The sequence below is a fragment of the Pocillopora damicornis genome, chromosome 13 (assembly GCF_964200805.1).
Source record: "Pocillopora damicornis chromosome 13, jaPocDami1.2, whole genome shotgun sequence".
In the NCBI taxonomy this organism is placed as follows: Eukaryota; Metazoa; Cnidaria; class Anthozoa; order Scleractinia; family Pocilloporidae; genus Pocillopora; species Pocillopora damicornis.
The window spans coordinates 5,512,615-5,523,790 of record NC_142682.1 but is presented as its reverse complement, the minus strand read 5'-3'; the positions used below and the strand labels follow the sequence as shown (position 1 = coordinate 5,523,790).

Genomic DNA, 11,176 nt, shown 5'->3' with positions numbered 1-11,176 from the left:
CTCGCCAAGTGACCTGTGTAAAACTAATGATCTCCATATGCATAATGCCTCTAACTGTGTTTGAGTGCAGATTCTGTTTATGTTTTGTTGTATACGTGCTCCTCTGTGGAAAACAGCAAATCGCTTCCGCAAGCAATCAGAGAAATATAACAGAGGTAAAACTCCCAGTTCAATCATCTGCTTCACAATAATATTTCCCTCTGGAGCTCTTCGCACGATCATAAAAAAAAATTTCCAGCACAGAACTGAATTAAAAGATTCATGGACATGAGCTCGTCAAGGTCAGCACATACGAATAATTCCCCGCAAAAAGATTCGAGAGAAACCTATCCTCAAAGTCTCAGAAATTTTTTCTGAGTGTGAAAATAAATGTGAATTCTTGGCTCAAGTATTTCGGCATTTTCAATCTAAGATTTAAGTGAGGCCACGTTAAAGGATATGCTCAAATCTTTTCGATCACCATTCCCCATTCCACGTCTTAGTAACATCCGATGTTTTACCAATCGAAGAACAAAGAAGTCCGTTTAACGCTTTATTTATGAACTTTAAATTATTCAAAAGATGTTGTTTAATACGCTTATACACATCGTATTAATAGCTTTTCTTCTTCATTCATTCCCAGCCGGTCGAGTCAGTCAAAAGAAGAGTATCTTTTAACTGCCACTAAAGCTTTTCAACGTAATCCTGTCGCAAACGCCAGGTGATTCACACATACAACCATGTGTTACCATGCAAAATCAGATTTTACCTTTAACCTCTTACATCTCTGATTCAAATTTATTTGTGTCTTTTATTTGTGTCATTTAATTTTAGGCCCCATTAAGTTAAGAAAGCTATTGTAATAACAAAATCAATGAACAAATAACAAAACAAAAACTTTACATCTTTCTTTTGAAAAGTGAGACGCAAAACTTCATAGCATATTTTGTGCTCTTCAAAATTGTATTTTCTTCCATTGCATTTATCAATTCCTGCGTAACATTGACAAAACGCAAGCAGCTATTTTGAAATTTAGCGCCCCTGCTATAATCACCTCGAGAGAGATGATTGAGCGATATGACGCGATCTTTGACCAATCAGAGCGCGCAAATCTCTATATTATCACCAAAGCAATTAAATCATATTACTTTAACATTTTTGAGGAAGATAATTATCAATCAAGGAACGGTATATTAGTATCCTATGTTTAATTAAAGTTCTGTTAAGTGGTAGCCAAGAGAGGTCTTTGCTCTTGGTCCTCGTACCGTGGATAGAAAGATATCTTCCTGCAACACTTCAAACATTTCTTAATTAGAAAAAGAGTAAACCTCACAAGCTGAGACAAAACGGCGAATATGATCAAAATGGACATCAACGCTGGGACAAATGCCAAGGCACACACCTCAAACCACTCAAGAGCTTTCAAATACACCCCACTCGGCCCGTCAGTCGTGATACCAAATGACAATGTAGTTGCTTTGGCCAGATTGACGATAGCAATGAGAGATAATGTTACAAGAGATAATGTTTCAGCATTATTCGCCATGGGATGTCGATAAGGATTCTTCAAAACATGATGGAGGGTTATCAGTAAGCATGCAGCAGATAGGAAGACCATGCGTAACATGACATCTGTGATGAACGCCCCAAAAGCGAGGAGAACTAGTCTTCGACCAATTAAAACGCTCTCCCAGTAAATGGTTCCGTTGTCAATATCGGTTGGCGGACGAAAAGGACCATGGAGTATAATCGAAACATCTGTGTTGAGGACCTGCTGCCCGGAAGACTCCCGGCCTCTCCTTTTCAGCTTTCCCTTGACAAGCCAGTATATAAGGAATGGTAGTGGAATCATGCTAGCGCCGACAAACTCTCCTGCTGTAATGGAAGATCTGTACAGCTTGAAAGATCCCCAGTAAAGAACGACGATGAAGGGAACAAGGAAAATGGCAATATATGCAAGAAGTAGATATTGCCACCATTGTATGCATGGGACATTAGCATCGATGAATAACCACTTTCCAGATCCAATTGAGACGCAGTGCATTAGCTTAAGGGCTGTTTCTGCAAGCCTTTCGTATCCAAGCAGCAACACTTCCATAACAACGGCCATATAACGGATAAGGGACGGCTTTCCTTTTCCCATAAACATATAGACGACATGATGCACAACATAGATGAGAACAAGGTTGGCCATTGTCAAAAACACTGTACCAGAAAGAAAGAGCTCTTTTGTTACTGCGGTAAGTCCTGCAAATGGACAGCCAAGTCCTTGATCGATGTATTGAACCTGGAAGTTGTAGGCAGAAATGACAAAGTGAATTAAAGAAATTTCTCCAATAAGTTCTTCTACAGAACCTACTATCAAAGTCTCAGCTGCTTGATAAAAATAAAACGTAATTTTCAAGAAGCCACTCTCGGAATGTTCACCACCACCATTGAAGTCCGATCCTTCTCCCGGCTGATCTTCATCTGATTTCTTGAACCATAAGATTTGCTCTCCTAGGGTGCACAAGATTGGGGGTTTGGTCAAAAGATAGATAGCCAGTATGATTGTTAGAAATATGGTCACTACCCACACAGAATAGTCGTTGCATTTGGTAGACTTGCGGCATTCGGTTGATAAAAGAGTCTCAGTGAACCCATCGGCACACCGTCCACAGAGAGTACCGTTTCTGTTTCCTTGGCAGCTGCTGTAGTCTATTGACGAAGTCAATGGACAATAATTTTCAGGACAAGCAATTAATTTCAGCATTGATGGATTGTCAGGTGCTACATAACCCCAGAAGTTTGGTTTCGCAACAATGTTCCTTTCACTACAGATGGCTCCAAACGGACATGGATGACACTCAGCCCTGGAAGCTATCAATAAGCCTTCGGAGACCCCCTTTTGAAGGCTGTAGTAGCCCGGATTGCAGGGTTTGCACGAATATTTCAAAACGGTAACATTTAATACACAAATGCGTTTGTTTTTCTCCGTGTATTGAAAATGCGTACCATTTTCCAATAGAAGAGCCTCTCCTCTATTACACTTCATCCTGGTCTTTTCATCCATGTGAACAAATCCCCCACTGGAAATGTCAACAATCGGATAAGAACTCCGGTTAAATTTTAGTGAGGTCATTGTTGTGTTTTTGAATATCAAGGGACCTCCACTTTCAGAGTAAAAGAAGACACCTTTATCAAATTGAGTGCCGTCTGAAATTGTCGCACTTTCCATTGTCTTCGACAGAGAACAATGTTCGAATTCTACGCCGCCAGTTCCATATGCAGAGTGAACGTGTCCACTTCTACGAATGCCAAAGTTGTTGACAAACACACATCTTCTGAATTTCGTGAAGCCATTGCTGATATGGACAGCCCCAACTTCAATTCCTAAGTTTTCTTGAAACTTTGTATTTTCAAAGAGCACATGGTTATTATAGTTCCATGAAGGATGTGCTCCATTAGCGCTTTTGGATTTCACACATCCCGAACTGAGCAGTTTGTCTGGAGTGAATAGGATAGAGATGGCGCCAGCAGTTGGTTCGTAAAACAAACCAGTTTCACGATGATCCCATTCGGGTTTATAAGCACTGGCACGACAATTACGAAACAAAGAGTGTTTAACTGTCACGTTTTTGAAGCCTTCGAATAAAAGAGTAAAATAGCTGGCCGATCTGTGGTAGAATTCGTTATTGTCAAGTTGAATCACTGCCTTTGAAGAATTAATACGTTTAAGTGGTGGGATGAAGAGGCTAATAGCATAGCCGTATTCACTTTGGCCCCGTTGTACTATTTCGTTCCTGATGCTAAATAGTGTGTTTTTAATGGTTAGTTGGACTGATGTTGGACTAAGAAGTGCAAACATGGCATCATGTGTATTATCGATAAAGGAGCAGTTATCAATGATAATATCAATTGGAAAAGGGCCTTTTTTTGGCGGAGATGATTTTGTTTGTAATCCATATTTCAGAGACTTGAATGTCATGTTGAATAGTTTAATGTGGTACTTGGGACTTATGGACAAAGCTATTTTTCTGTTGTTTTTGTTTTCCATGAAACTGTTCGAAATTGTAACCATCCCTGCGTTTCCGTTTACGGAGGCTATGTGGACAATATCTCCTCTTGTTGCGTCCATAGAAGTGTCCTTAAAAATGCAGTTTGAAATTGTAATGTTACTTTCACCTACAGTGGTAAGCAGACTGAAAGCTCCATCGCCTCTTGATAACATTTTCTTCGTAAACGTTGATCCCTCTAATGTCACAATTCCGCCATCTAGCAGAACGTCTACAGCCATACACCTTGGTGTTCTCTTTCCATTGTTTCCTTCCCACTGCTCAACGGTTACATTCCTGAGAGTAAAATATAACCTTTGGGGACCCCGATAACTTTCTGGCTGGCCTTGAGCGGTTCTTCCAATGAATATTACGCATCCATACCTGACAGCTTTGCATTTACTGAATGTTACATTGGTAATATCAAATTTTAGAAATCCGTGTTTGCTATTGGTAAAAATCGATCCGCCGGCCCCAGCTTTATTGTTATGGAAGTTAGAGTTCATGATACTTAAAGATGCATTAGCACTAACCGCTAGAGACAGGCAAGAACCTGAATATTTTGAATCTACAGATTGGTTGTAAAAAGTTGAGTTTTGAATAACTATATTTGCCCCGTCTGACTGAACTACGATGCATTGTTTTTTTGGGTTGTTATGGCATGTCAAGGAGATGAACTTTGCTTTTGTTTCTCTGGCATGTGAGAAATATAAACGTCGATTTCGTTTTCTGTGACGTTTTCCATGGTGATGTAGGTCGACATCTACGAATGTTTCGTTTGTAATCGCATTTGAAACGTCAAGATGTAGGAAGGGGCCTTGATTGTAAGAACTTTTCACTCTACAGAAAAATATATGAATATATACTGGAGGAGAACCTTTTTTTTGCGTAGGATCTGATGATTATGACGTCTCTGCCAGTACCGTGCCGGTATAGACCATTTTTTTCAAACTCTGTATCTTTTATTTTAAGTGTAACGTCTCGACTTTTCTCTCTTATGTTATTGAGTAAAAGGACGTTGATACATTGTGAATTATTTCGGAACGTTGAATTACCTTTAATGTCTAGCTGAAAAGATGTAGTGTTCTGTATTTTGATGGCCAAGGCTCTGGAAGTATTATGAAAAGAGCAGTTGTGGATTGTGACGCTCTGGCAGTCATAACAATTAAGCGGAGTTTGTTGAAAATCGATTCCTGAAAGCACCAAAGCAAATGTCAGCTTCTCGCCATTTGTCTTCTGAAAATGAAATCCTTCAGTACATGAAACGTTTGGGGTGGAGTAGAATCCCCTAACAGTCAAGCTGTTGTTCACGTAAATGCCTGGATGATCCATCAAAATATTGCGACCTTTTCTGCAACCATAAGGGCGTTTCTTGGTCCCACGTCCGTCCAGATAGATGTTCCCGCCATGGCCCACGCGATAAATCGCTTGAGCAATGGACTGACAAGGGAGACTTTGGCCGCCACAAGTTTCAGTGTCTTTTCCATGAAGAGAAACATACACATTCAGAATGTTTGACCCTGGAATTTTACAAATCAGATCTTAATAAAGTATCATTAGGAAAATAGCATGAAGAATTCTAGAGCATAATGATTAATGAATGCCTGTTCGTTTAAGGTTTTCACGTTTCTCAACCGTGCTGTCATTTAATTGGTGCATGCCAAACTTTCCTGGTCTTCTGCCCATAAACGATCTGTTATTGTTGTTGTTTTTTTATATTTCTCATCAAGTAAGAACTTAAAAGTATTTTTCTGCAGGACTTAATGATGAATAATATGTCTGTAAAGGAAGAACAGTTCCTAGGATGAATGGACAGACGAACTGACCAAAAGCGAGGTACCCACGTCCTGTGGCAGCCATTTTCACCTTTCTTTATATATCAAAGCTGCATTTGAGCGCTTTGGGCGCTGCATGGAGCTTCGTATCAGCATGAGAATTTAGTGAGTTCATGTCTACTGGAGATAACTATGTTTTTTATAATAAGTGTGTCATTAAAAATAAAACAAAGTCCGGCAAGCATACACATGGATCATAGTCCTGCTTTCCAAATCGTACTATTACAATTCGATAAAACATAAAATTTTATGAACAGTGTTATAGCATGCCGCGGAGACTATCAAAATGATTCAGTCGATGCCATATTGCGTATCTATCACCGACAGGTCATCGAACAATTTGCACTCGGGATAATATGTGGGACTAATTTAGCCAGCAGTGTAGGCGTCTTATTAGTGCGAGCTAACGTTATAAGCTCGGGATCGTTTATCCGACCGGCCATGTTTGATTTTGAGTTAGAGTGGACGGTGAGGTAGGGGGCGGGGAAAGGGCGATAATCTTTAGTTCCCCACCCCTACCACTCTCCCTATTTCTTACCGACAGCCACTCCTTTGGTACAGATTTCTTTCTCTCCCCAGCCTCTCTTGCCATTAAAATCAAAGATGGCGGCTATAATTTTCGTTAAGAAAATACTGAGCACTCGCCCGCCAAAATTACGCCTGCTCTGCAGACTAAGACTGATTTATCGTCTTAGTTTTGCTTCCGGTCTCTGCATTCAGCTGAAACCAACTCGTGCGTGCTTTAAAAGTGAAAAAGCTTGCACAAATTATTTCTGAACTTCCCAAAACGTTCTAAGAAACTGCTGAAATAACAAAAACTCTTCTTGGGTTGGTGACAGTATTGAGGAGGCAGCAATCAAACGTGAAAGAATAAAAATTAACTTATGATTCTCATTTGCGAAGTTAAAAGTTGAACAGAACGGCCGGATGCATCATAAAACTCTGGAAAGTTGTTCTGTTCATTATATGAGAGACTTGTCCACGATTATTATTTTTTTTTCAGACGATTTTGAGCTAAAATGTCCCTTGCTGAGGAATTTTCCGGTATCTAAGTGGAGTTCTGAATAAAGAAAAACCTATCAGACATTGTGCTTTAGCTCTCTCGAGCTCGAAACTTCACATCTGTCATAACACGTTGCACTTTCTTAAGCTCAAAATTGAGCAAACAGCTATTATTATTTCATCTCTAAACTCAGAAACTCAATAGTGCCTATTTTTCTTCGTTCCCCTTAATTTAGTACGATTTTGATGTGATCTCAAAGGGGAACGAGGGGAACAATCATTTCAAGGCAATGATTGTTCGCTCTTAGAGTGAAAGTTTATGAAATGATATTTTATCCGATCAGCAACAGTAAGAGTTCCAATCAAGGTTTAAAATTGACCAACAATTTTGGATTTCAACCGGACAAGCTTAACCCTTTAACTCCTAGATCAAGTTTGCAATTCTCCTTACTGCCAACCATACACTTCTTACAATGTTAGCTCATAGAATTTAGAACTAGATCAACTAGTTATCCCCAAATTGATATTTTTCTTTATTCTCATCACTTGTCTGGTTGATATATAGAAATGTTATTTGCCGGCTGGGAGGTCGGTATGGTGAAAAACTGTGACCGTTGAGCATTTTCAAGACCGAGGTCACAGTTTTTCACCATACGGACCGACCCTTAGCCGGTAAATAACATATTTATTTTTTTGAAACTTGACGAAATTCTTTCCGAAAGAACCCGAATGATTTAGGGCTGTAAATACGGCAAGATCTTCCATAAACAGAACAGTTTTTGAGCGAGTAAAATATAGTTAAAATAGAGGTGATGCAAATTCAAGAGAGATGCCTCAGCGAAACATTTTCATTTCCGTAACGATAATTTAAAAGGCTTCCAAACAAACTTTGAAACATTATTTTTACAAGTATCTGTCACAATCTGACACCTGTCAATTAGAGAGTGCGTAAGTAAAAAAAGCGTAAGAACATTTGAAAAACAACGGAACTAGTTTGGCAAGGACTGTCACGACAATGTTTTCTTCAAAAACAGTCAATGATCTAACGGAAAGTATTATTCACTCTCATCGACGATTCATTCATGTACGAAGATTTACCTCTGTTCATTAAGTAAACGGCGAGGACAGTAATTGTGAGTAAATTCAATTTCTTCATTTTGAAGTTGTGAGAGTTTGCTCGTTTGTTTGCTGCAATGGCGTGTGTAAATCTGGTCTTTCCTTCACAAAAACTAAATTCGAATGGCACACTCCAACGAGAGACAAGGGGATTTAATGCTGCCTTTTCTCAAAAACTTCCTTCAGTTTCTGTTGTGCAATTTACGGTACAAATGTTCAAATTGAACGGACTTGGAAAGACTCACCGAGAGCGTATATTTGTTATAGAACTTAAATTAAAACTTCGCTCGCTCTTTCACTGCGAACAAATTGCTTGAGAAAATTCAGGTATCAAATGAATGAAAGTTCCATCGTTCAGTTTAACTGTAACCAAATACCTCACGTTTTAACTTTCTAGGTACTTTTTGTCAACGATTAAAATTAATTGCAGACGGTTTTAGGCCGCTTGTCCATCAACGTAATGACACTATTGTTTATACAAATTCATTCTGAAACCAATATTTTTCTGTCAAACAAAGTGATTTGAGTGAGAGAAAAGAGAGGATTCATAAGTTATTCATCGGCTTGAGGTAGTGACCGACGTGTTTGCTTCAAAATACTGCCCAGCCGGAAAAACGAGATATGTTTATGAAAAATGGCAACGAAAGTTGGGATGTACTTGGCGACTCACGAAAGCGTTACCGTGGCCCGTGGGCAGAGATAGGAAAATACTGACCGGGTAAGGAACCAATCAGATTGCAAGATTCGTTACCGTGCCCTCTCAAAAAGAATTAATGTATCGGTATTTTAAGGAGATATTCTGACTTGGTTACTCATTGGGGGTTAAAGGTTTAAAGAAAGCATTGCAAGCTACAAACATTTTAGATGAAGTAGAGCCCCTTTTAGCTTCAGTGAAGTTCAAATAATGAATGACTGCTAGAATGTTTGTCCAAGAATAGTTTAAGTGGAGAACTAAGTTCCAAAGTAAGTATCGATTTGAAGAGATAACAAGAAAACGATTCTATCAGTAAGGTAATGACCATCAGGTACGAAACTAATTGGATCATGACAAATTAAAATACCTGAGCTTTCGCTTGACAAGGCCAAAATCAAGATAGCCGGTAACAAACCGTTTACATACGTCATGAGACTCGTCAACACTTAGCCCTCATGAATAATTATGATTTCCTCCTGTCGTAAGACCCAACTGTTTCGAACCAAGAAAACTCAAGGAACTAAAGTTAGGTAGAAAGCGAAAAGCTAATTTGCAATTTCCGGTGTCGTCACAACTTTCAACTTGTCTCGTAATTTGGTGAAAAGTAATCAACCTACTAAATTTGGTGAAATTTTCGAAGATCTCTATCTTCTTACGGCTAAACGGGTCACACTGTCCCGCGGGTGGCAAAACATTGAAAGCGAAAGAAACATTCTGTAATTTTGATTTAGCATAAAAGTTCATTAGCGCATTTCGGTGCATTTCAGCGTATAATGGTAAACAGTCAAAACAATTTTCGGGTCTAGATATTCAGACTCAAAACCTTATTGAAGAGCGCTTCTGTAGTCGGAGCTTACGCTCCACAAGAACTGAACTTGTTCTCAAGGAAAAAGGGGATAAGTTTCTAGAGAAACTGCGTTGCTGCGTCGGTGAGGAGTTTAAAAAGATATTTTGGTATTATCAACCCACGTCATAATGGAAATTGCTCACCGTAAAGAGTTTCAAAGCTGACATGGTTAACGTCAACCCTTCGTCAGAATGAAACTCTTTACGGTGGCCTAGTTACATCATTAACTCAATTGATAAAACCAAATTATCCTGTTCCCGTGAAAACTGGAAAAAAAATTCCGTCCACGTGGACAATCGCTTTAGACAATAGATTTATTACCGGAGGAATTTCAGGAAATTTGGCAAAAATAACATCTCATTAAAGTTAAATGAAATGTTGATCGATGTATTCGTGGTATTTCTTTGCCTTCATGGGCCGTTTGAAGACGCCCCAAACAGCTCGTGAGGGCGAAAAAATATCACAAACGCAATGATTCACTCGTATGATTACAGACCGAATTGGACTCCACTCGGTCCTATTACCTATATTAATAAGCCTGTTTGGTTGAACTTGTTGTGATCAATTTGAAACCTCGCTGGTTAATTAATGGAATCTCACTAATGCTAATCGGATGCCAACGTCATTTGACATATCGCACGAAAGTACCATTTGAGATGTAAAACTCTAGTACCAGGCTCAGCTTATGATGAGACGCGGTCGTTTGCTTTGGCTCGCCATTAAATTCTGTCCAAATCGGTGGGAAAGGCTATTTGAGTTGTAAATAAACGTATCATTAAAAAATTGAAAAAACCAGGAAAGATTTATTACTCGACGTTTCGGGGTCATCGTGACTCCATTATCAAGAGACTAGTTTAAAAACATGCAAATAAGGAAAGGTACAAGAATAGCATAAATTAGAATGAACGGCTTAAACAAACACCTTGGCGCGGATGGAATCCGTTTGCACGTTCAGTGTTGGCTTACGCATGCGAATATACAACATTTCATTAACAAGGCAGTCAAATTTGCCGTTACATTTCGCGATGACGTTGAATTGCTCGATCAAGCGTTCAGGCATTTCACTATTGTGCTGGAGGTGGTAGTGTTTGTAGATAGAAGATGATTTCCTTGTGTGCCCTTCTACGCGATCGTGTAAGTGACCACGAGTATAGCCCACATACCCTGCATCACACAGGTTACATTTAAATTCATAAACGATACATTGTTGGTTAACAATAGGGGGCTTAATTTCGTATTGCTTAAGCTGTTGATCGAGCTTAGGGCTAACGAACACTGGTTGGACAGTCACGCTTAACTTCGAGCTTAGACTGTTCAGTTGTTGTTTAACATGATTAGCTGACGATTGGTCCTTGAAGGGTAACACTAATCTCACAATCTCCGATGGTACGTCTGGTGATGGACAGGGCTCTGCAGATGAAATCCTTCTCTCAACGAACCGCTTGATTGTAGTTTCAACCAGTGGCTTTGGGTATTTCAAGTTATGAAAAACCCTTCTAAGGCGGTCACATTCCTCGGAGAAGAAAGACCAGTTAGAAGATAATCGATAAGCGCGATCCACCATGGTGTTAACTAGGCTGCGCTTGTGCTTAATGTCAACATGACTCTGGAAATGCAGAAGGAGACCCGTGTTGGTTCTTTTGATGTAGACCTTGCTCTCAATCTTTGG

At 39.4% G+C, this 11,176-nt stretch overlaps 1 pseudogene across 1 annotated transcript; it reads right to left on the bottom strand.

The window, feature by feature from the left end:
- Positions 1–769: 769 nt before the first annotated feature.
- LOC149035129 (uncharacterized) lies at positions 770–9,215 on the bottom strand (annotated as a pseudogene). The gene is made up of 2 exons (XR_016182614.1): positions 9,028–9,215; positions 770–5,533 (listed from the first exon to the last, which is right to left on the bottom strand). The product of XR_016182614.1 is annotated as an uncharacterized LOC149035129 (transcript).
- Between the last annotated feature and the right edge of the window lie 1,961 nt (positions 9,216–11,176).